This window comes from Rhinatrema bivittatum, chromosome 7, assembly GCF_901001135.1.
Source record: "Rhinatrema bivittatum chromosome 7, aRhiBiv1.1, whole genome shotgun sequence".
Taxonomy (NCBI): Eukaryota; Metazoa; Chordata; class Amphibia; order Gymnophiona; family Rhinatrematidae; genus Rhinatrema; species Rhinatrema bivittatum.
Genome location: NC_042621.1, coordinates 2,444,922 through 2,467,001, shown reverse-complemented (window position 1 = coordinate 2,467,001; position 22,080 = coordinate 2,444,922). Strand labels below are relative to the sequence as shown.

Below are 22,080 nucleotides of genomic sequence, written 5' to 3'. Positions count from 1 at the left end.
AAACGCCTCTTCCTCTCCCACCTTCAGGCACGTGGCTCTCCTCATTTCATGCTAATCAGAGGCTACCAAATCCCACCCCTGGTCAGACCCCAATTCCAACACATTCCGCACCATAGAAGCGCCTGAAACACAAGTAAATACAGGGAAGTTATCAAACCTCACCAGCCAGCGTTTGCGAGACGTCCGAGAGACCGGTCTACAGACAGACAAACCATCTTACGTGGCCAGAGCCACCCACTGCTACCGCTCCCAGCTTTAATTCACGCACCCTGCCGTGACCAAAAGGATGCACAATTATCTGATCAAGGTTATGCACTGCCCAACAAGAAAACTGCAGCACCCCGGCAATGGAAAGCAGTCGCACTGCCTCTACCCCCCTGAGGAAGCACCAGGTGGAGGGCGCTGGGCTTTCCCGGCTGCTAGGAGTAGAAGAAACCAGCATCGTGCTTGTTGAAGAAGTAGACGGCCTTCCCCCAAAGGGCATCGCCTCCACCACGAAGGGGAGGAAGGGTGGCACGAGGACCGTTTCCAACTACACTAAAAGCCGGCGTGCCACGGGTTACGCGCTGCAGGGGAACGCTGTCACTCCGGGGTGGCTGCGGGTCATGGCCCGGAGGATGGGCGCGTTGCGGCATCGCTCCTCTAGATGGCGCTGCCTGCTGTGAAGGAGGAAGCCTTGGCCACTCCGTTGCCAGACACACACACAGAGGGCATGCACACATGTGGAAGTCATGCATGCAACACAGAGGTTGCACATGCAGCTTTCTAACAGTGCACGTGCCTTTCTCTACCTCTGGAAATATGAGCGGGCCCCGAGGTAGCAGGGGCCGGGTTCCACGGCGCAGTAATATTCTTCCACTGCGCTGCTGAAAAGCTTTCTCCCGCAGGTTTAACTAAACACAGATAATTGCAGGACAAGCAGAGGGTTTTTGAAACAAAGCAAGAGAGAAGGAGGTTAACAAAAAAAAAAAAAAAAGGCACATTACCCTCCAGCTCCCTTTGGAACAACAACAACAATAATAAAAGAACTCTTTAAACTCTGGCTAGGATGGAGAACGCGGTGATTTGCACTGCATGGCAGTGGCTGCCGAGTGAACAGAATCTGTCATTAGTGCCGTGCCAAAGCCAGAGTAGCTGCTTCTGCACTGCAATCCAATCAAAGTGCCTACTTATCACCCTCTGGGCTTTTTATCGCCGTGCAGATGGCTGCTACCTACGAAGGCGCAGCAGTGCACGCCTGCCGGCTGGGCCTGCACCTGGGATCCGCAGCCCTCACACCATGGAGGGCAGGAGAGGGCCATACACCCAGCAGGAGCCCCCAAATCCTCTGTCTACCTGTAAGCCTTCAGACTGCTAGCCTGGAAGGGACAGTGCCCAGGACTCCCTCTCTGTAATCATGGCCACCCCCTGTCTGCTCTTTTGAATTATTTGTTAACGGTGGTGGGTGGGAGGCAAAAAGTCAGACTTTGATATTTCCCTGCCCTCCGTATATCTGGAGGGGGTGAAAGAGAGCTCACAAGAGCCAAGCTCGGAGCGGCTTAGCACGGCCCTACTGCCGGAACAATCTGCAGGGCATCCATCCTCAGGCTCCCGAACTCATTCCCATGAGCTTCATGTATGCCCTCTGGGGCTTTCTGCTTTAAAAGGGAGATTTCTGTCACTGTAGCACAAAAAAGATAATAAAAAAAAAAAGCAAGATCTTCAGTGCAAATTCATGATTAATGCTAAATGAGCTACAGAACAGGCAACGCAAAATAATTTGTTTCTGAACACCGTAAACAGGACTCTGCGTACGAAGGCAGAAATGCCTGCGCTTGGAGACCAGGAATGGACTCTGGGTAACGCGAGTGGGGCAGTGGCAACACACAATACCCCAAAATCACCCTCCAGAGGGACGTGTCCTCGATACACAGTGTCCGAGCGAAGCAAGCGCTAACCTCACCAGAAGGGAATCCAGGGCCATGTAACCCCATTCCATTGTCAGATTCTAATCCAGTCCTGATTTTTTTTCTCTTGTAGGCAGCCAGCCCCACACAGCCAGGTCCGAGGGGGGAAAAACTGCCATATTCCTTCAGCAGCCTCCAGCTACCATGCACAGTTGTCACATAGTAAATGGCAACAGATAAGGACCCACTGAACACAGCCTATCCAGCTCGGTTATCTCTGCCTACCCTGCTTCAGCTAAGGATAACGTCCCAGCAGCAAGCCACGCAAGCTTGACCTCCTGCAGGCTATCGCGTCTTATCCAAGTCCATTGTGTCTGTCCCTCCACCATTCTGGGTAAGATGCAAGGTCCTATACTTAAACTGACAACCAGGGCCCTCTCCCCCACCCCCCTCCCCGGCTATGGCATTCACCCAATCTCTCAACCCCCCCCCCGCAGTGCTGTGTATGTCTAGCAGCGCTATAGAAATAAGTAGTGTCTGCTTCAATTCTGTTACTGCATTTGTTTTGGCCCATGCATAAGACCCTGAAGTCCCTCCATGTTAGGGAGCGAGACCTATTCTAGCAGCATCTGTCTCAGCACCATCTCGAGATACAAGGAGATCGCCCCCTTTCCTGCTCCCGGGGGGAGGGGGAACTCCCAGGCTCGCTCTCCACGTGCAGATATTTCCTCTGAAGCCCTTTCCAAGTGCTTGCACAGCCCCCTGCTCTCAGACTGCAGAAGTGAAAGCTTGCCAAGCTGCTGCAGAGCAAGGTAAGGCACCTCGCCCCCGCTGACCCTGCACCATCTGTCTCAGCGGCTGAGCAAAAGATAGCACAGGCAGGCCCGGCCCCGGCCCAGCCTCAGACAGATGGAGTGGGCGGAGGGCCGTGGCCCCCGAGCGAGGCAGGTCAGCTGCGGTCTATCTTTCCTGACCCCCGTCCTGCCAGGCACATTAATTATCCCCCCCCCCCCCCGGCTCTAACAAGCAAGCTTTGTGCAGGAGACAAACAAAACCCTCACCACTTTTGAACTTCACTGACCTCTGACTCCGCTTGACCTACGACCCCCCCCCAGCAGACCTACCCCCCACAAAAAAAAAAAAAGAGCAATAACTTAAATAGACTTGACAGGAGGTGTGGGAGGAGGCTGGGGACCTCCAGCTGACGGCAGGTACCGCCTGCTTTATGTACATAATGGACAGACGGACGCGAGTACCGGGCAGAAATTGTTCGCCTTACAGCCCCGTCTTCCATGTCCGACTTCATCAACACAGCTGTGGTCCTCATAGGCATCCACAAAGAACTTTATGGTTTGTTTGTTTGTTTTAAACAACCATACCAGGTCTGGAAGGTGGGGTCAGGGGGAGGAGGCCTCAGCTGCCAGGCCCAGGGGGGCGACACCGAGCGCACAGCTCCGGCTACAGAGGGAGCCGCAGCCCCTGGGGAAGCGGTGAACCGAGGGGGCGCCTGGGGCACGTTTAAGAGCTCACCCCCCCCCCCCCCCCCCGGGCGGGCGGACTACGTGCCCAGGAGCCTGCGTGGGCAAGCGACCACCTCTGGCTCACTTTATGGATCTCCTCCTACGGCTTCTGACACAGGGGAAGCTCCTTTTGGGGAACTCCACCCCCCCCCCCCCACTTCCCTCTCTCTGGCACTGGGGGCTGCAGGAGGAAGGGAGAAGGAAGGGAGAAGGGGCGAGAGGTGGTGGTGCTGAGGGCTGGGATGAGAGAGGGGGAGAGGAGAAGGAAGAGAGAAGGGGCGAGAGGTGGTGGTGGTGAGGGCTGGGACGAGAGAGGGGGAGAGGAGAAGGAAGGGAGAAGGGGCGAGAGGTGGTGGTGGTGAGGGCTGGGACAAGAGAGGGGGAGAGGAGAAGGGGCGAGAGGTGGTGGTGGTGGTGGTGAGGGCTGGGACGAGAGAGGGGGAGAGGAGAAGGAAGGGAGAAGGGGCGAGAGGTGGTGGTGGTGAGGGCTGGGACGAGAGAGGGGGGAGAGGAGAAGGAAGGGAGAAGGGGCGAGAGGTGGTGGTGGTGAGGGCTGGGACAAGAGAGGGGGAGAGGAGAAGGGGCGAGAGGTGGTGGTGGTGGTGGTGAGGGCTGGGACGAGAGAGGGGGAGAGGAGAAGGAAGGGAGAAGGGGCGAGAGGTGGTGGTGGTGAGGGCTGGGACGAGAGAGGGGGAGAGGAGAAGGAAGGGAGAAGGGGCGAGAGGTGGTGGTGGTGAGGGCTGGGACGAGAGAGGGGGAGAGGAGAAGGAAGGGAGATGGGGGGGGGAGAGAGAGGGTGAGGATAAATGAAGGGGAGCGCAGCATTTATTGTGCTGGTTCGGGGCCTCCACCTCCCTCGCTTTACCGGGGTGGGTGGTAATTTGACTTTCTGCCAGGCCCCGCTGCGGTACCTGAGTCAGCCCTTCTGACAACTGCCTCCACTCATTAATCTTCATGAGGTTTCTGCTGAATACTCTTCCACGGGCTTTCAAACTGCTCACTAATTGCAATTAATCACATGCCAAAGCAGATGTCCCTGAGACGGGAATCTGGGAGTCTGGAGGCCCCAGGAAGCTGTCAGAGACGGCACCTGCTCATGCCAGGTAGCTCCCTGCATCCCACCCCCCCCCCCCCACCCCCACCATGCAAGCCCCTCACCCCACTGCACCCCATTCATGCCTGTCAGCTCCTGCAACCCCTTCTCCATGAGCCTCCTCCACCCCCGTCCCCTCACCCAATACCACGTGGCTCCTGCAGCCCCTTCCCCAATTCCACCTGATGCCACGTGGCTCCTGCAGCCCCTTCCCCAATTCCACCTGATGCCACGTGGCTCCTGCAGCCCCTTCCCCAATTCCACCTGATGCCACGTGGCTCCTGCAGCCCCTTCCCCAATTCCACCTGATGCCACGTGGCTCCTGCAGCCCCTCCCAGCTCGTCTGTAAAGGTGTTATTTGCCACTGGTGTATTTTAAAGTATTTATATAGCATCATAACAATATAGATTGACCAAAACGGTTTACAATTGACAATAAGTAGAGAGTGGAGGAGTAGCCTAGTGGTTAGAGCAGGGGGGGCTATGAACCAGGAGACCAGCGTTCGAGTCCCGCTGTCACTCCTTGTGACCTTGGACAAGTCACTTTACCCTCCACTGCCTCAGGTACCTACAGTTTCTGAATATAATGCACTTTGAAGCACTGATAAAAGTGTGAACAACGGAATATAAATCTAAAATCAAAACAACTAAATATTTCATCTTGCATAATATATGTAGATAAGGATGCTGGTTTTCAACCCAAAACAGGCAAGTACAACATTAACTCACATTGGCCAAGGTGTGAGTGCACTGCCCGGCAGAGCAAAGATGAAGCCCGGCTGCTCAGAACCCACCGATTATACAGAGGGAGGGCTTCAGGTCTTCCAGCTTTAGGCCTGGGCTGCACTTTGCACACGAGACACCACCCGTACAGCTGCTCAAGGCCACGGTGCTGGCACGGAGGTCCAGTCCTTCCTGAGCTTTGGGAGACGGAGGAAAGAAAAAATAAATTCCCCAACCCTAGGCTACAGGTGACCTAAGGCCTGCCAGTAACAATGGGGGGGGTTGCTTATGCCAGCAGGGGCAATTCCTAATTATGATGAGGGATGTTCAGAAGGCCACAGATAGTTCTGCACCCCTACACCTCGTGGCCCGTTCTCCGAGGGAGAGAGCCTGCGTGTAGCTTCTCTCCCACAACCGCCTGCCACGCACAAAGCGCGCGGGACCCTGAGCCCGTGCGCGCATGCCACACTCGCTTAACCTGCAGGCGGCAGCGTAACGGTGCAGAGGGGCAGGCCGTGCGCTCTTTTTCTAGAGTCACGTTTTTGAGTTTCAAACACACACGTGCGATTTACTCCCGTGGACCCGCTTTACATCCCCTCTCCAGGAACGCCTTTTACATCCGGCCTAAAAGCGTGCCGCGGCATGTAAGTCACGCGGGGCGCCGACGCTGGGTCCAGGTGTCTGCTGATCGGGGGGGGGGGGGGGGGGGGGGGGCGCGCGGGGGGCTGCAGTTTGCCTGGGCGAGCGTGGACTTTTTTTTTTTTTTTAAGCGTATGCAGCCGGCCAGGAACTACAACGAAATTAATTCATTAAAAGCATTCACTCCCCCACCATCACCTGCTGGACATCCTGCGCTCGGCTTCAGTCGTCTGCATTTAGACCGGTTCAGTGGCACAGAGCAAGGCAGGGGGGAGGGAGAGGGGTAGATACGACCCTCGTGTGAGGGGGGAGGGCCACATCCTGCCGGCCGCAGCGCTGGAGATTGGTGGGGGGAGAGCGGAGGGTCGCGCTAAAAAAAAGGAGGCGCTAGGGACGAGCGTGCTCCCCTAGTGCCTCCGCGGCAGCGGGCGCCCAGGAGAGGTGGCTGGCGGCGGGTTAGGAGAACGGACGCTCAATTTTACCAGCTTCCCTTATCTGATCGCCGGCACTTTTTTTTTTTTTTTTAACTTTTGGTTCTTCCGACTTAACATCGCCACGATATTAAGGCGGAGGATGAAAAGCAGCATGACCTGCTTTTCTGTGCACACTTTTGGGCTGCTCTGGGCAGGCGTTAATTTCTGAGGGTAAAAACGTGCGGATCGAGCGCACTCTTTTTTCTTTTGCACTGGGGAGAATAAGCTAACAGCCTATTGCATGTGATGAGCGCTATTAGTTTCCAGGGGGGGGGGGACACGCCCTAATCCCCTTACAGCACAAGCAGGGGAGCAATATCTGCGCGTGGCACCCGCCCGACACCCCCACCCTTGCCGCAGTGAGAGCCTGACATGCCGCGGCGGCGGCAGCAGCAGCTGCTGGCTTTGCCTCGCCGTGCGAGCTGGGGGCACGGGGATGCCCTGTCAGCCACTCGGGAGCGGCTTCGGAAAATGCCAGGGAGGAGCGGAGCAGGTGCAGAGAAACAGTCTGCTCAAGTCTAATTACCCAAACACCCTTTTCTTCCAGTATTTAGAGGAGGATTCTGGATAGGAAACGAGGAGAGGAAAAAAAAATATAAAAAGGTTTACACCTGCCTAATAAAAGTGGAGATATATATAGATTCATCCTCCCCGCTGGAAGGCCCGCTGCGATCCTACGATACAGACCTGCAACTTGCATGCAAGGAAAGGGCTGCTCCATGCACGGGAGCAGCAGGAAGGTAGACCAAGAACTAAAGAACAGGCTTGTACACCCTGAAAGGGAAAAGACCACTGGTTTTATTTTCCTCTGCATAGCTAGAGAGCTTGGTATGAACCCTCACAAGATCGTTTTTTGGGGTTTTTTTTTGCTGCCTTTCCCCCTCCCCACCCACCCCCTCCAGGAGCCCATGGAGGTGTCCTGCACTTCCACAGTTGCTCCACACTGACCCAGCTGGGTACCACCGCCTGCTACCCACAGGAAATCTCCAAGAGTAAGGAACGAAGTCTTAAGTAAGGTGCAAAGGTAAATGCAAGCCGTGAACACCGCAGCAGCACCGCCGGCAACTTTTTCCACAAATTCCTTTCACAGATAAAGCACATGGAACGAAAACCCCCGTTTCCTGTTTGGTTTCTCTCATATTCCTCAGGAGATACTGAACTTTCAGAACCATACATTATCTTAACCACGTGTAAGTGGGTAGGAGGCGGCTGATTGAATCCGGGTGCTGCTGCACTGATCATCATCAGAGACCTCTTAACCACGTGCAAGTGGGTAGGAGGCGGCTGATTGAATCCGGGTGCTGCTGCACTGATCATCATCAGAGACCTCTTAACCACGTGCAAGTGGGTAGGAGGCGGCTGATTGAATCCGGGTGCTGCTGCACTGATCATCATCAGAGACCTCATGCAGCTGACGCGTCGATAACACGTAAAGCACGAACACAGCATGGACGGTTCTGAAGAGCAGGTCTGCATCAGAGCCCCGGTGCAGGTACCATACGGACGCGTGTAAAGCAAGAACACAGCACGGACAACCCGAGAGCGGATCTTTCACCAGCACGCGCCATGCAGAGCTCACGCTGCACTTTCCCAGCAAAGCTCGACCTGCAGGTGCCAAGCGACCACTCTTACTGCAGAGGTTCAGAGGGGAGGTCCGAGTTGACTTTGCCCCCTAAGCTTTCAGCAGCGTGTGGCGTCGGTGAATCCTGCGTAAACATCAGCCCAAGAGGAGGCAGATACCATCCCCCCTTCTATACCGTCAAGAGTTTATTTTACAAATATATATTACTTGAAAAAAGCCCTGAAGCGCAGTCTCTCCTTCGTGTTTGTTTCTTTTATTACTTCCCAGTAATACAAATGAACAGATTCTCTGGATGACAGGTGGAAAAAAAAAAAAAAAAAGTTGCCAGAAGAAGATCTGAGCAGAGTAAAAGTGGCTGGTGAAGCTGCAGCCAGCGCTGCCAGGCAGTGCCTGCTTTACTCTGCCTCCGACGGCCACCACCGACGATGTTTAACTGCTCTGGAAACAAGGCGGTCAACCCGTGACTGCTCCCGAGTCACCCAAAGGTATCAAAGCCATACGCCGGGGCGCGTAAGATCACAACCAGTCGAGACCCAGACCCCTGCCAGACAATCTTACAAAAAAAAAAAAAAAAAAACACAGGGCCCACGGGAAGCGCCAGGTCCCAGCTTCCGGCCCCTACCTCTGCCATGCCGTCTGCATGAGCTTGGACAAGGGCACGGAGTTGACCTTCCCTCCCCTATGCTGCTCCCCCCTCCCCCCCCCCCAAGCCTGTGTAGCCGAATCCTACTGCATCTTACCCAGAAGTCAAACACCTGCGGCGCTCCCAGCTGGACGCTGCGACAGACGCTTAAATAATGCTGACAAGTCCGCGGCTAGCAGGCCCGAGCCGAGAGGACCGTTTCCATGCTGGCTGCCACGGACGAAGCACAGGATGCAGGCTTCAACCCTGCAGCAAGGGATTAAGAGCAATTATTCTGATGACACAGCTGCACGGGGGGGGGGGGGGGGGGGGTGCTGGGTTAGGGCACCACGCTGTGTGCCCTGCTCGCAAGCACAATCAGGCGGCTCCTGATTTTAAGGACGGGACAGCGCGCTACCCTCCTGCCACAGCCCACACCCCACCTTGTTACTACCCGTTCTGATCCCTCGGGTGCGACGCAGCACTGAAAGGAGCCCTGCAGAAATGGAAGGAAAGGGAAGCCCCCTGAGGCTACCCCCGCCGTCTCCAGAGCCGGGGCGCTTAACACAGCACGAAGCAAGGCTTTCCCAAACCTGTCCCGGGGGGACGGGACACACACACCACATATGCAAATGTCTCTCATGCATATTCATGGAGGATACCCTGAAAGCGTGACTGGCTGTGGGAGGGGTCCCCTGGTATAAGGTGAGAGGATGCAAGGGCAGCGGCAGGTCCATAGCATCCCTCCACCCCCCTCGCTGCCTTTTCACGCATCCCTTCACAGGCCAGCTTTGCTGGAAGACCCCGCCCGCCACCAGAGGCACAGGGCCAGCTCGGTCTGGGTTAGGCTGCGCTGAACAGGGAAAGGTTACCCTCCTAAGCAGAGCCTGGTGTGCCGCAGGCTCACTTATCATGCAGGAGCCTTGACCAGCAAGGCCCGGGCAGTGCTACACACACACACGCCAACCTGCCACGCAGTTTTCTGCCAGTTCACCAAATGACTCGTTCCTAAAACTGGGGCTGGAGGCCCTCGGGAGCTCTCAGCTATTTTTGGGCCGGGTGTCAGAGCAAGGCCAGGTCTGGAGCTAATCCAGAACATGAAAAACCAGAGGCAGGTGAGGAGGAGGAGGAGGCGGCTCACAGTCCCCACACTGCCCTGCTCTGGAAGTCACACCACATTGCTTTCTCAAGTCTGCTTGGTGTAGTTTAAAATGCACTAAAGCACCAGTATACACGTAACCCTTCGTCAGCCACTGCACACTCAAATAACTCTGCATGCAAGCAGCTGGATAACAGACAACCTATTACATCAAAGGGCTGGTTTTATCCCTCTAAGTTGCCCTGCTATGGAAAGCTCCGAGTGCAAACACAGTCACCAAGCAAGTAGCTAGCTATCTCCCACTGCAACCTATTCCTGAGAGCCCCCCACACCCACTCCCGCTGGCCACAGACTCGCAGCTCGGGACACTGATGACAGTCGTCCCCATACACAGGTTACGTTAAGCCAAGGAAGCGGCCCGAGGTTCACCAATATCTACGACAAAAGGAAGGGGGTGGGGGAGGGGGAACAGAGAACAAGAGCAGGAGAATCATTCATTCAACCTTGAGAAATCAGACAGCCAAAGCTCCCTCAACCCTGCAGCCCCCACCCCCCCCCCCCAATCCACAGCCAAGGCAGTATCACAGGAGTGGCTCATATTTAATAATGCAATTTATATTCCACGCTCTTAACATAAAGTAGAGTAAAGGCACACTAATGGAAAAATACATCTGGCTGTCAACAGTTTATCTTCCGAATCTGCATCCCAGTCCCAGGGTAGCCCTGACATACGGCTGCACCGGTGCCTAATGAATAGAAAGGTGCCTACTGCAGGCCCAGCTCTAACGCCCGCCATAAAACCAGATGATACTCGTACAAGTTGCCTTCTCTGCCCACTGTGCGGCCACGGTGGGCTGTAAATAAAATGCACTTAATGCATCCCGGTGCCGCGGAGACAGGGAGCCGTGCGCCCCCGCTTCCATGGAGCGATCACTGCTCCATCGTGTGAATTTATGTTAAACTGTCTGCTCACAAAGTCACGGCACTGCAGACAGCCTCCAATCCCTCACAGGCAGACCGTGCGCTGCTAGGAGCTGGCGAGAGGGGAGGCAGCGGGTGCCTTCCCCCCCCCCCCCCGAGGGCTGGCAGGACCTGGAGTCGCGCTGTTCCATGGAAAGCAAATCCAGCAATGCCGCGAGAAGATGCGACGCGCTAAGCTGGGTCAGAGCGTGGGCCCCACGGAGTCCAGCATCCCGTCTCCCACAGCGGAAGTACCCAGCAGCTCTTCCGCCGGAGCGTACCCCTGAACAGGCTCACCCCCCCCCCCCCCCCCCCACACTTCCAGCCACCCCAGGGCATTCTGCACATCACCAGAGCATCCCAACCCTGCAGCGGGTATGGGAGGGAAGGCAGCTTGACCCCTAAGCTGGAGAGTGGAACAGGTGCTACCGGCCCTGGCCACCTTTTGGCTATAATCCAAGTGCAGGGGGCTCAGCTGTGAACGCAGGAGGGTGCCTTTGGCTGAGAGCCTGCACAATACGGGGGTGGCAGAGGGGTGGGAGGTTTCGCCCCCTGCCATCTGACCTCACTGGGGACATGAGGATATCAAAGCAAGATTTCACCTCCTAGCAAAATAAGAGGTTTCTGCGCCCGGAGCCTCCCTCTGGCTCACTCGGGCTTTCCTTTCTCCCCAGTGAAGGCCATAAAGCAGGACTTCCCAAACCTGTCCATCCTGGAGACCCCCCCCCCCCTCCCCCTCCCCAGCCAGTCGGGTTTCCAGGATTACCACAATGAATACGCAGGAGATAAAGCTGCACAGCATGGAACCTCAGTAAATCGCAGACGCATCTCATGCACATTCGTTGCGCGTCTCCTGAAAACCCGACTGGCGGTGGAGGGGGGGTCCCCAGGATGGACAGGTTTGGGAAGTCCTGCCATAAAAGGGCCATTTCAGCTGATTTGCACATCTACAGTGGTTCCAGCCAATGGCCAGGCCTACATCACCTAAGCTAAGTTTAATGCATTTGTTAATCGTTAAAAACAAAAAGAAAATCATCTTTTCTTCACTCAGCATTGGGCAGGACGTGCCATACTAGGAGTGAGACACAGGGTCTGCAGTGTGGACCCCAATTCCCACCAATGAATGTCTCCAGTTATCCAGGGTGCTGGGAAGGGGGGGACGCACTAGTTCAGACCTCAGATGTGCCACATTGAACCCTGGCTGGCCAGTGCTCTCCTTCCCCGGGTCTGTCTGGACCCTCCCTCCCTCTCTACCACTGCACCCCCCTATCTAGCCTAGAGACAGACAAGTCAAAACATCCGTAAAGGCAGGAAAACTAAAGATTTCTAGAAGGTGACACCGGAAAGCATTTCTTCACAGAAGAGAAAGGAGAATTCACGGAGCGGCCTGCAAGGGTTGGCGGTGGAAGCAAAAAAAAAACAACCAAAAATGTTTTCGGGTGACGAGTATAACGGGATCTGAAAGAGGTTTGGACGAGTTCCTGGAGAAAAAGGCCCATACAACACTGTTAGCCAGGTAGACTCAAGAAAGCCATTGCTATCCCTGGGAGTAGTTCATAGGATAAGAACATTAGAAATTGCCATACTGGGTCAGACCAAGGGTCCATCAAGCCCAGCATCCTGTTTCCAACAGTGGCCAATCCAGGCCACAAGAACCTGGCAAGTACCCAAAAACTAAGTCTATTCCATGTAACCATTGCTAATGGCAGTGGCTATTCTCTAAGTGAACTTAATAGCAGGTAATGGGACTTCTCCTCCAAGAACTTATCCAATCCTTTTTTTAAACACAGCTACACTAACTGCACGAACCACATTCTCTGGCAACAAATTCCAGAGTTTAATAGTGCGTTGAGTAAAAAAGAACTTTCTCCGATTAGTTTTAAATGTGCCCCATGCTAACTTCATGGAGTGCCCCCTAGTCCTTCTATTATCCGAAAGAGTAAATAACCGATTCACATCTACCCGTTCTAGACCTCTCATGATTTTAAACACCTCTATCATATCCCCCCTCAGTCGTCTCTTCTCCAAGCTGAAAAGTCCTAACCTCTTTAGTCTTTCCTCATAGGGGAGCTGTTCCATTCCCCTTTATCATTTTGGTAGCCCTTCTCTGTACCTTCTCCATCGCAATTATATCTTTTTTGAGATGCGGCGACCAGAATTGTACACAGTATTCAAGGTGCAGTCTCACCATGGAGCGATACAGAGGCATTATGATATTTTCCATTTTATTCACCATTCCCTTTCTAATAATTCCCAACATTCTGTTTGCTTTTTTGACTGCTGCAGCACACTGAACCGACGATTTCAATGTGTTATCCACTATGACACCTAGATCTCTTTCTTGGGTGGAAGCTCCTAATATGGAACTTAACATTGTGCAACTATAACATGGGTTATTTTTCCCTATATGCATCACCTTGCACTTATCCACATTAAATTTCATCTGCCATTTAGATGCCCAATCTTCCAGTCTTGCAAGGTCCTCCTGTAATGTATCAAATCACAAGCGGACTGTGACTACTCTGAACAATTTTGTGTCATCTGCAAATTTGATTATCTCACTCGTCGTATTTCTTTCCAGATCATTTATAAATATATTGAACAGTAAGGGTCCCAATACAGATCCCTGAGGCACTCCACTGTCCACTCCCTTCCACTGAGAAAATTGCCCATTTAATCCTACTCTCTGTTTCCTGTCTTTTAGCCAGTTTGCAATCCACGAAAGGACATCACCACCTATCCCATGACTTTTTACTTTTCCTAGAAGCCTCTCATGAGGAACTTTGTCAAACGCCTTCTGAAAATCCAAGTAAACTATATCTACCGGTTCACCTTTATCCACATGTTTATTAACTCCTTCAAAAAAGTGAAGCAGATTTGTGAGGCAAGACTTGCCTTGGGTAAAGCTATGCTGACTTTGTTCCATTAAACCATGTCTTTCTATATGTTCTGTGATTTTGATGTTTAGAACACTTTCCACTATTTTTCCTGGCACTGAAGTCAGGCTAACCGGTCTGTAGTTTCCCGGATCGCCCCTGGAGCCCTTTTAAAATATTGGGGTTACATTTGCTATCCTCCAGTCTTCAGGTACAATGGATGATTTTAATAAGTTACAAATTTTTACTAATAGGTCTGAAATTTCATTTTTTAGTTCCTTCAGAACTCTGGGGTGTATACCATCCGGTCCAGGTGATTTACTACTCTTCAGTTTGTCAATCAGGCCTACCACATCTTCTAGGTTCACCGTGATTTGATTCAGTCCATCTGAATCATTACCCATGAAAACCTTCTCCATTACGGGTACCTCCCCAACATCCGCTTCAGTAAACACCGAAGCAAAGATCTGCCAGGCACTTGCAGCCCGGACTGGCCATCGTGGGAGTCAGGGTGCTCTGACAAACCTTGCTCTGACCCAGCGTGGCATTTTGCATGGATAAGCACGAAGGGGGAGGAGAAGCCAGACGTCAGCTGGGGTCCTACCACAGGGCAAAAAAAGGAGGATAACTGGGCAGACCGGATGGGCCTCACAGTCCTGATATGTGTGCCAATGCTATTGAGCTCGGCGCTCAAAGAGGTGCCGGGGACCAGGGATTTCACCAGGCGTTGTTACCATCCCGGAGGTGTGCGCTACTACCACGGACTGACTGCCCCTCCCCTTCTCAAACATAAATGCTAATCTGCACTCCAACCAGGTTCCCTCTGCTACATAAAAACACAGAATCCTTTTAAACGAGGCTCTCGGTAGTTTGAGGGCTCCCCAAGAACAGAGGTGGCACGTATTCCCCTCACAGGCTGCGGTATAATCCATCTACAGGCACAATATGCTAGAGTGCCCAGGCCCCAGGGCTCCGTTAGACTCCCTCACCACCAGCTCCTCTGCTACGTTTTTTAAATTAATTTATACAATAATTGCCTAAGCCAAACTCACGGAAGTAAAGAAAACCCTGGACTTACCCCTGAAGACCACAGTCCTGCAAGGTCTGACTAACGACCGGTCAAATTCCAACATCCAAAAGCACTCCCCCCCCCCCCCCCCCACACACACCAAGGCAATGACCCAAAATGTACTTCACACAAAATATTACCTTCCATCATACGAATTCAAGCACAGATTTATTGGAAGCCACGGTGTTATCAAGTAAGGGAGTGCGTTCCACATCCGGGGAGTGGTACAGGTTAAGGCTACCCTGGGGGGGGGGGGGGGGGACGACTGAGGTGCCGATTTGATGAAATGAAAGGCAGAGGGGGCCAGTGACGCAGGGATGCTGGCACGCGTGGCACGGGGAGAGGTGGCCGGGCCTCCGTGCAGAGCGTCGGTGAGTCCTCGCCTGGAGCACCATGACCACTTCTGAAGGCTGCACCCCCCCAAAAAAAAAAGGATGTGGGACAGGCCAGAGGAAGGCTGAAGTTAAGCTACCTAAAATGGTGCGAGGCCTGTGCCAAAAGCCCTCCGAGATGAGGCTAGAGGGCCCTGGAGGACGGGAGCGATATATATATATACACGCGTGTATAACAGGATATATTTCTTTTCCACTGAAAAGAAAGAATCCTAGAACAGGTTATGACACGAGGCTCCACAGAGGGGGCATCATCAGAAAATATTTCTTTACTGAAAAGATGGCGAAGGCACAACAACTCGGCCCTCCTAGGGGAGGAGGCAGAGGCAAAAATCAGTCACGGAAACCAAGAAAACTCGGGATAAGCAGAGGGAGCGAGGGGAGAGCCAGCGATCAGTCCTTAGCGCAGGAGTTCAAAATCGGGCAGAGCGGCTAGGGCCGCGCGCTCGACGGGAGGGAGCGGCCGCCCTGAACTGACGTCTTCTGGTGTGCAGCACAAAGCCACAGAGAGTATAACACAACACACACACACACACGGCCCACCCCCCCCCCACCCCCTCAGTTTAGTGCAATCATTTGCTAATTCTCCCTTAACACCCATCAAATTAAAGCAGCGAGTGTCCAAGGCCTGCCAGAAGTGGCACTGATAGGCATTACACTTTAATGAGATTTAATGGCTGTGGCCTACTTTGTAAGCGCTCGAGCCTGCAGTAATAAACATTTCCTTTCTCACTCTCTGACCTCTTTTCTCGCGCTCTCTCTCTCTCTCTCTCCCTCCCGGCGCACAAGAGACGCGAGTTTACACCACTGAAGCCAGGAGCAGAGGCCAAGGCATGTCGGAGGCAATTGGGAATGATCCTTAGCAGGCCCGGGGAGATTAATCCCCATGCACTTAGCAGCTAAATGTTGATTCTATCAGGGAGGTAAGCAAGAGGCAAAAAAAAAAAAAAAAAAAAAATTGCAATTCAATAACAGTAAAACCAGCCAAATTTGTGCAATAATTTCATTAATTTACTTCAAAAATTACATTATGCTTCAGGTCAGATTAGTTTAAGTCCCTGCAGACTCGCTGCCAGACCCTCGCATGCGTTTTGTGAGGGAAAAGGGTGCTCCTCGGGCTTAAAAAAAATCTCTGACTCTCGCTATGCGAGTACACCAGAGGCGATCAGTGCCTGAACAGGAGCTCTTCCCCCCATGCTCTTTCTTCAAGGGTCCTCACTAATTTGTGGACAAATTACCAGAAACCGCAGCAACAAACGTACCCTCTCAAGCTGCAGGACCTGGCAATGGCCAGGCCCATGTGAGACGCTGAGCACACTGCTGCCCCCTACTGCTTCACTGGTGGAAAGCACTAACCACGTTAGTGTGTACGTGCTGGAAACGTGACAGCAGCACACAGGGTGGCCAGACCCAGAGGAGGCCAAAGAGGTGACAGCAGCAGCAGTGCAGAGCCAGAGGAGGCTGAAGAGGTGACAGCAGCAGTGCAGAGCACGTTGCCAGAGGAGGCTAAAGAGGTGACAGCAGCAGCAGTGCAGAGCCAGAGGAGGCTGAAGAGGTGACAGCAGCAGCAGTGCAGAGCCAGAGGAGGCTGAAGAGAAGACAGCAGCAGTGCAGAGCACATTGCCAGAGGAGGCTGAAGAGGTGACGGCAGCAGCAGCACAGAGCACGTGGCCAGACCCAGAGGAGGCTAAAGAGGTGACAGCAGCAGCAGTGCAGAGCAGGTGGCCAGAGCCAGAGGAGGCCGAAGAGAAGACAGCGGCAGTGCAGAGCAGGTGGCCAGAGCCAGAGGAGGCCGAAGAGAAGACAGCGGCAGTGCAGAGCACGTTGCCAGAGGAGGCTGAAGAGGTGATGGCAGCAGCAGCACAGATCCAGAGGCTGAAGAGGCGATGGCAGCAGCAGCTCAGAGCGCGTGGCCAGACCCAGAGGAGGCTGAAGAGAAGACAGCAGCAGTGCAGCGTGTGGGGCCATGGCCCCACACGCTGCCATCTCCTAAAGAGGAGATGGCAGCAGCAGCACAGTTCCAGAGGCTGAAGAGGTGATGGTAGCAGCAGCGCAGAGTGGGTGGCCATGCCCAGAGGGGGGTGAAGAGGTGACAACAGCAGGAGCAGTGAGCTGTGGCCAGACAGAGAGGAGGCTGAAGAGGTGACAGCAACAGCAGCAGCATAGATAGGGCAGCCAGAGCCAGGATCAGACTAAAAAGATGACAACACCACAGGGTAACTCCTGCCAGAAGAGGCCCCAAAAAAACAATCATACACAAAAGTAATGAAGGTTTCTATTTGTGTACTGAATAATTAGAAACCAGGCATTCATAGTCTGGTGACAGGAGAGTAGGTATTTGATTCAGGCTGTGTGTGTGTGTGTGTGTGTGTGTACATTAGCGTGCAGGCTCCCTCACACAAGGCTGTGCGGTTTCATGCTGGGGATGACAGTTCACACAAGTTCTTCACCTTTCCCTAGAATAAAAGGTGAATATCCACCCCCAAACCCTCTTGAGTCATAGCCAGAAAATAACCTCATGAAGGCACAGCAAGGCCATGGGAAGCGCGGACGCGTTAGGCAAAAAAAAAAAACAAAACAAAACAAAAACTCCCATCTCATTCTACAGGCTGCAGCCGGAAAAAATGGAGAGACAGAATTTAATGTCATAACATTCCCAGTTCAATAACCTTTGGCACTCAAGTCAGTCTGAACTGTCAGAGGAAGCAGGAGGTAAATATTTCAAGAGGCAGGCGTCAAAGAGTCGTGAACGCTTTCCCCATCAAGCCTCTACATGCTGCCACGGCCTCAGTAATTCACCGCAGCCTCGTAAAGGCTGGCAGCTTGCAGAAAGCACAAGCAGATATAAAGCCAGACACCTTTACTGTCTTGGCAAGCCTCCCAAGAAGCTACGAGTCCACAGCTTGACCCGAAGATCCTGTAACCGCACACACGAGAAGCAGCCCCCAGGACTCCCCCCCACGACCTCTCTCAGACTCGCCAGGAAACGGCTGGGATGCGGCAGCCTGCAGGCCCCGAGAGGGGCGTCCTGTAACCCCCCCCCCCCACCACCACCCCCATGCACCTCTCCACAAGGGGGGGAACTCTGTGTCATCCGGCAGCACCTGTAGGCCAGGGCTCCGAGCCACCGCGTGAGGTGAGGGGGGGATGCAGCCTCACACACGGGGATCGGCAGCCCCACCCGCACTGCCCGGTGCAAACCACACCGGTGCAGCTGCGAAAGGAAAAAAAAAAAAAAGGGGGCGCTATTGAGTTCCCATGCCCCATCGCCCCTCATTCAGGCTCCGGAGAGGGCGGCTGCAGACGACCCGCACCCTGCCAGGAAAGGGAAGGTCAGAGATCCCTGTGCTTCAAAGGGGTCCTTTCTGCCTCTATAACACCCCCTGCCCCGCTGCTGCTGCTGCTGCTTTCCTACCTAAGCTCTCAGGCTGCCAGTCGAGGGGGCAGGAATTGTGCTTCCTTATCTCCCTGCCTGGCACTTCCATGCCCAGCAGAAACATCACCCCCCCCCCCCCCCCCAAAATAACCCCTTCTCACCTCTGGGTTTAACAGGTGCAGGTTCAGCCGCTGCCGAGGGAAGACCCGAGTGCTGCGCCGTCCGGGTGGAGAAGCAGCAATAAAGCAGAGGGAGCGGAGAGGAGGCCCCCCGCACGCCACCCGGCCTCTCCCCCTGCCGAAGGAACGCAGGAAAGAGAAAGAGAAAAGTCTGCAGTCAGCCCAGCCAGGGCCCAGAGCCAGCAGGTCCGGGGGAGGAAGGAGTGGTCGCTTCAGGTGAGGGCTGAGCTGCAAATAACCAGGGCACTAATTGCAGGGAGGAAGGGAGATGCCTTGGCTCTCCTCTCTCCTCCCCCTACCTTTAAAAAGCTGCTTTTTTTTTTTTTTCCTACTGTGCAGGAAGGGGATGAAGCAGTCTCTGTACCTTCAGGAGTGTTTCCCTGGAAAGCCTGGATCCTCATGCAGTCCTCCCCCCCCCCCCCCCCCCGAGCCTGTCAGGAAGCCCCGGGTTAGGGAACAGAGAGGCAGGGACTCACTGGAGAGAGGGGGCGGTAGGAAGCAGAGAGGAGACGTGGGAGGAGAGGCGGAAAGCCCTGCCTGGGCCTGGGAGGGGAGGGGAGAGGCGGCAGGCAGCGCACCTGAGCTCTGGGTGGAGGAGGCAGGGAGTGTGCTGGAGAGGGGCAGCCCGGCAGCGCTACCAATCACCTCCCCCCTCCAGTCCAGAGCAAAGCATCCCTGGGGGGCAGCACCTTTAGCCCCCAAATCGTGTAGCGTTTGAGAAGAACTGAAGCGGCAGAGCCCGCCCGAGAGCGCTGGGGGTGTGTGTGTGAGATGTGCCCTGTGTTTGCACAGCGCCGTACACCTACAGAGCTGCTGGCTGAGAACAGGTGTAGTCATAGCCTGCAATGCTGGCAGGCAGCCCAGCCTCCTCTGCCACTGCCTGCGCCTGCCCAGGAGCACTTCCCCGCCACCGGCCCACAGCTCATCTCCTTCACATCCCCTCACTCTAAACAGACACCAAAAGCCTTGTAAGGGGGGGGGGGAGAGGATTTAGGGAGGACGCTACCTAGGTCCAAAACCTGCAGCCCAAGCAGGCCCTGCTTCCCTGGCTCTGCAGCGGTATCCGAGGGCCCCCCCAAGCTCCACACAGGTCTAACTAATATGCACAAATTCCCTCCTCCCCCCCCCTACCATTTAATGGCCCTCCCACTCCACCAAGTAGCTCTCTCCCCAGATCACAAAGAAGAGCCCATCTTTAATCATCAGAGTGCAACTGATGTCGCCCCCCCCCCCCCCCCCCCCCCCGGGGATAATCTCCGGTCATTTCACATCTCCACTATCTTTCCTGAAGAGTGAACCACAAGATCGATTAACCCCTCCCCGCGGCCTTTAAACCCCTGGTAAAAAAAAACAAAAAACAAAACAGAGCCAGCAAGAACCTCTCCCCTGTAAAACAAACAAAAAGGTAAAAAGGAGACGGCACATTTCTCCTATTTCAAAAGTGTTAAGAACATTTAACAGAACACCAGCGCAGGAATACCCTGTCTGCCCCTGTCTATATATCAAGCAGGCACGCATGCCGCGGAGTCCAGCTGGTGGTGTATTGTGAGTGTGTGTGTGTGTGAGAGAGTGTGTGTGTGTGAGAGTGTGTGAGTGTGTGTGTGTGTGAGAGAGTGTGTGTGTGTGTGAGAGAGTGTGTGTGTGTGTGAGAGTGTGTGTGAGTGTGAGTGTGTGTGTGTGTGTGAGAGAGTGTGTGTGTGTGTGAGAGTGTGTGTGAGTGTGAGTGTGAGAGTGTGTGTGAGTGTGTGTGAGTGTGTGTGAGTGTGTGAGTGCCTGCTCCTTATCTGGGAAGTCTACCAGGGCCCTGCCACACGCAGATCATGGTAACTCCAGGCCTCCCGCTCAGTCCCCTGCCCCCCCTCCAACGCCTATGGCAGAGACAGCAGGGTTGTAATTAGACTGCTGCGTGCCAAGGACGGACGGACGGACAGACACACACACACTGCGTGCCAAGGACGGACGGACGGACACACTCTTGCCTGCATTATACGGGTCAGACCAAAGCCCTTCCTTTCCAGGCCTGTCTTCCTATGCAGGGGGGATTCACACACAATGCAGAGAAATGTGAACCAAAGAGCAAAGGTGCTCGCACCCCCCCCCCCCCCCCCAGGCAGATACCCCTGGATGATTTTAATGAAGCAGCAAGGCTTTGGGAGGGCAGCAGGGTGAGCCACTCCCGGCTGACCCCGGCCTCCCCTCCCCCCAGCACCTGCCGAGGTCAGGCGGCCACAGAGCAACTCCCGATGCCGTCTGCAAGGCACAAAGGCTCCCCCCCCATTAGCAAGAGTGTGCATGCCCGAGCCTGGCAGCGGCCCAGGGAGCCGCGGCAGGTGACAGGCAGCTGCTGGCCGCTTACAGGAAGTGCTTTCTAAGCACCTGAACAGCCCTGGAGCGGCAGCGGCATTAACCCTTTCCTGCCTTCCTGCAGGGAGCCGTGTTTGGAAGGCGCATTGCCCGGACGGCCCCAACTGCTGCCTCTCCTTTCCAGAGGGGATTCTGCATATATTTTTCTAATACTTTGCTTGCACGGTGACCTCCTTTCCTACCCACCGCCCTTCAGCGAGGAGGACTTCATGTGCTGTACCCCGGCTGCATGTGCAGGGGCAGGCACAGAGGGCTGGCTGCCAGCACCCAGCTAACTTCCTTCTGTAGCTGCGCCAGGGCAAACGTCAGCTATCCTGACCTTGCAGCACTAACCCTAACCTCCTCACTCTACAATCACTATTTATCATTCACTAGTGCTACTGGACGAATGCAGCCCTGTACATTGGTGATAAGTCCCTTCCCTCAAGAGCTTACAATCTAAATGGACACCAGAGGGTGAGAAAGCGACTCGCCCAAGCTCACAAGCAGTGGCCATGCACGGGTGCCAAGGTGCCACTGCAGCACGATGGGAGGCCATGTTACCCAGACCACCTGCCAGGACAGGGATCGCCCATCGTGGGAGTGCAGCCAGCAATGGGATGGGCTGAAGCAGCCCTGGCTTCTACCTCCCCTCCTGCAGGAAGCTGCGCTGCCCTGCCCCCTCCTCTCTCCCTTAGGAGCTGGAAGCAGAAGATGCAACAGGCACAAGGGCAGGACTGGCTCAGCCGGCTCCCGACCACTCCCGGCCACGTCTTGCCCCGGGGCTGGCAGGAAGGGTCGGAGAGCATGCTGCTGCTGCTGCCAGGATTTACTGTTCAACACCTGCAGGGAACCGGTTTAGCCGACCTGCTCCCAGCGACCACGTTAAAACGCTGCCAAACCTGCGTATGGGCCCCCTCTAGTGGCTGGGGCCGGCCCTACAAGCGGCAGGGAGCAGGATCTCTCTGATCCTGCACAGGACGCTAGCTCTGCTGACCAGAGGCTGCCTCACCTGCAGCCCGAGGATTTGGACTTTAAATGCTTCCGCTTTCCAGGCAGCAACTTTCTCCCTCCTCATTACGTAAATGGATTTTAAACTAAAAAGGAAAAAAACCCAAACCCAAACCCAAGGTCAGGCAAAGGAGCCAAAGATTTAGAATGCAGTTCAGCGGGAGACACTGGGGGTCAGCCCCGGCAGGACCCTGCGGCAGGGAGAGGTCACTAAGTCATGCCCCAGGCTTCGGGGGGG

The 22,080-nt window shown here is 54.6% G+C and overlaps 1 protein-coding gene across 7 annotated transcripts in view; it reads right to left on the bottom strand.

The window, feature by feature from the left end:
• The window catches only part of GSE1 (Gse1 coiled-coil protein), a 378,777-nt gene that overhangs the window by 203,803 nt on the left and 152,894 nt on the right, over positions 1-22,080 (bottom strand). The window contains exon 1 of one of the 7 annotated variants that reach the window (XM_029608058.1): positions 18,471-18,710. The exons of the other annotated variants lie outside the window; for them this stretch is intronic. The gene's annotated coding sequence lies outside the window, so the exon portion shown is untranslated. Of the gene's footprint in view, positions 1-18,470; positions 18,711-22,080 lie in introns of those variants that run through there. 7 annotated transcript variants of the gene reach the window in all.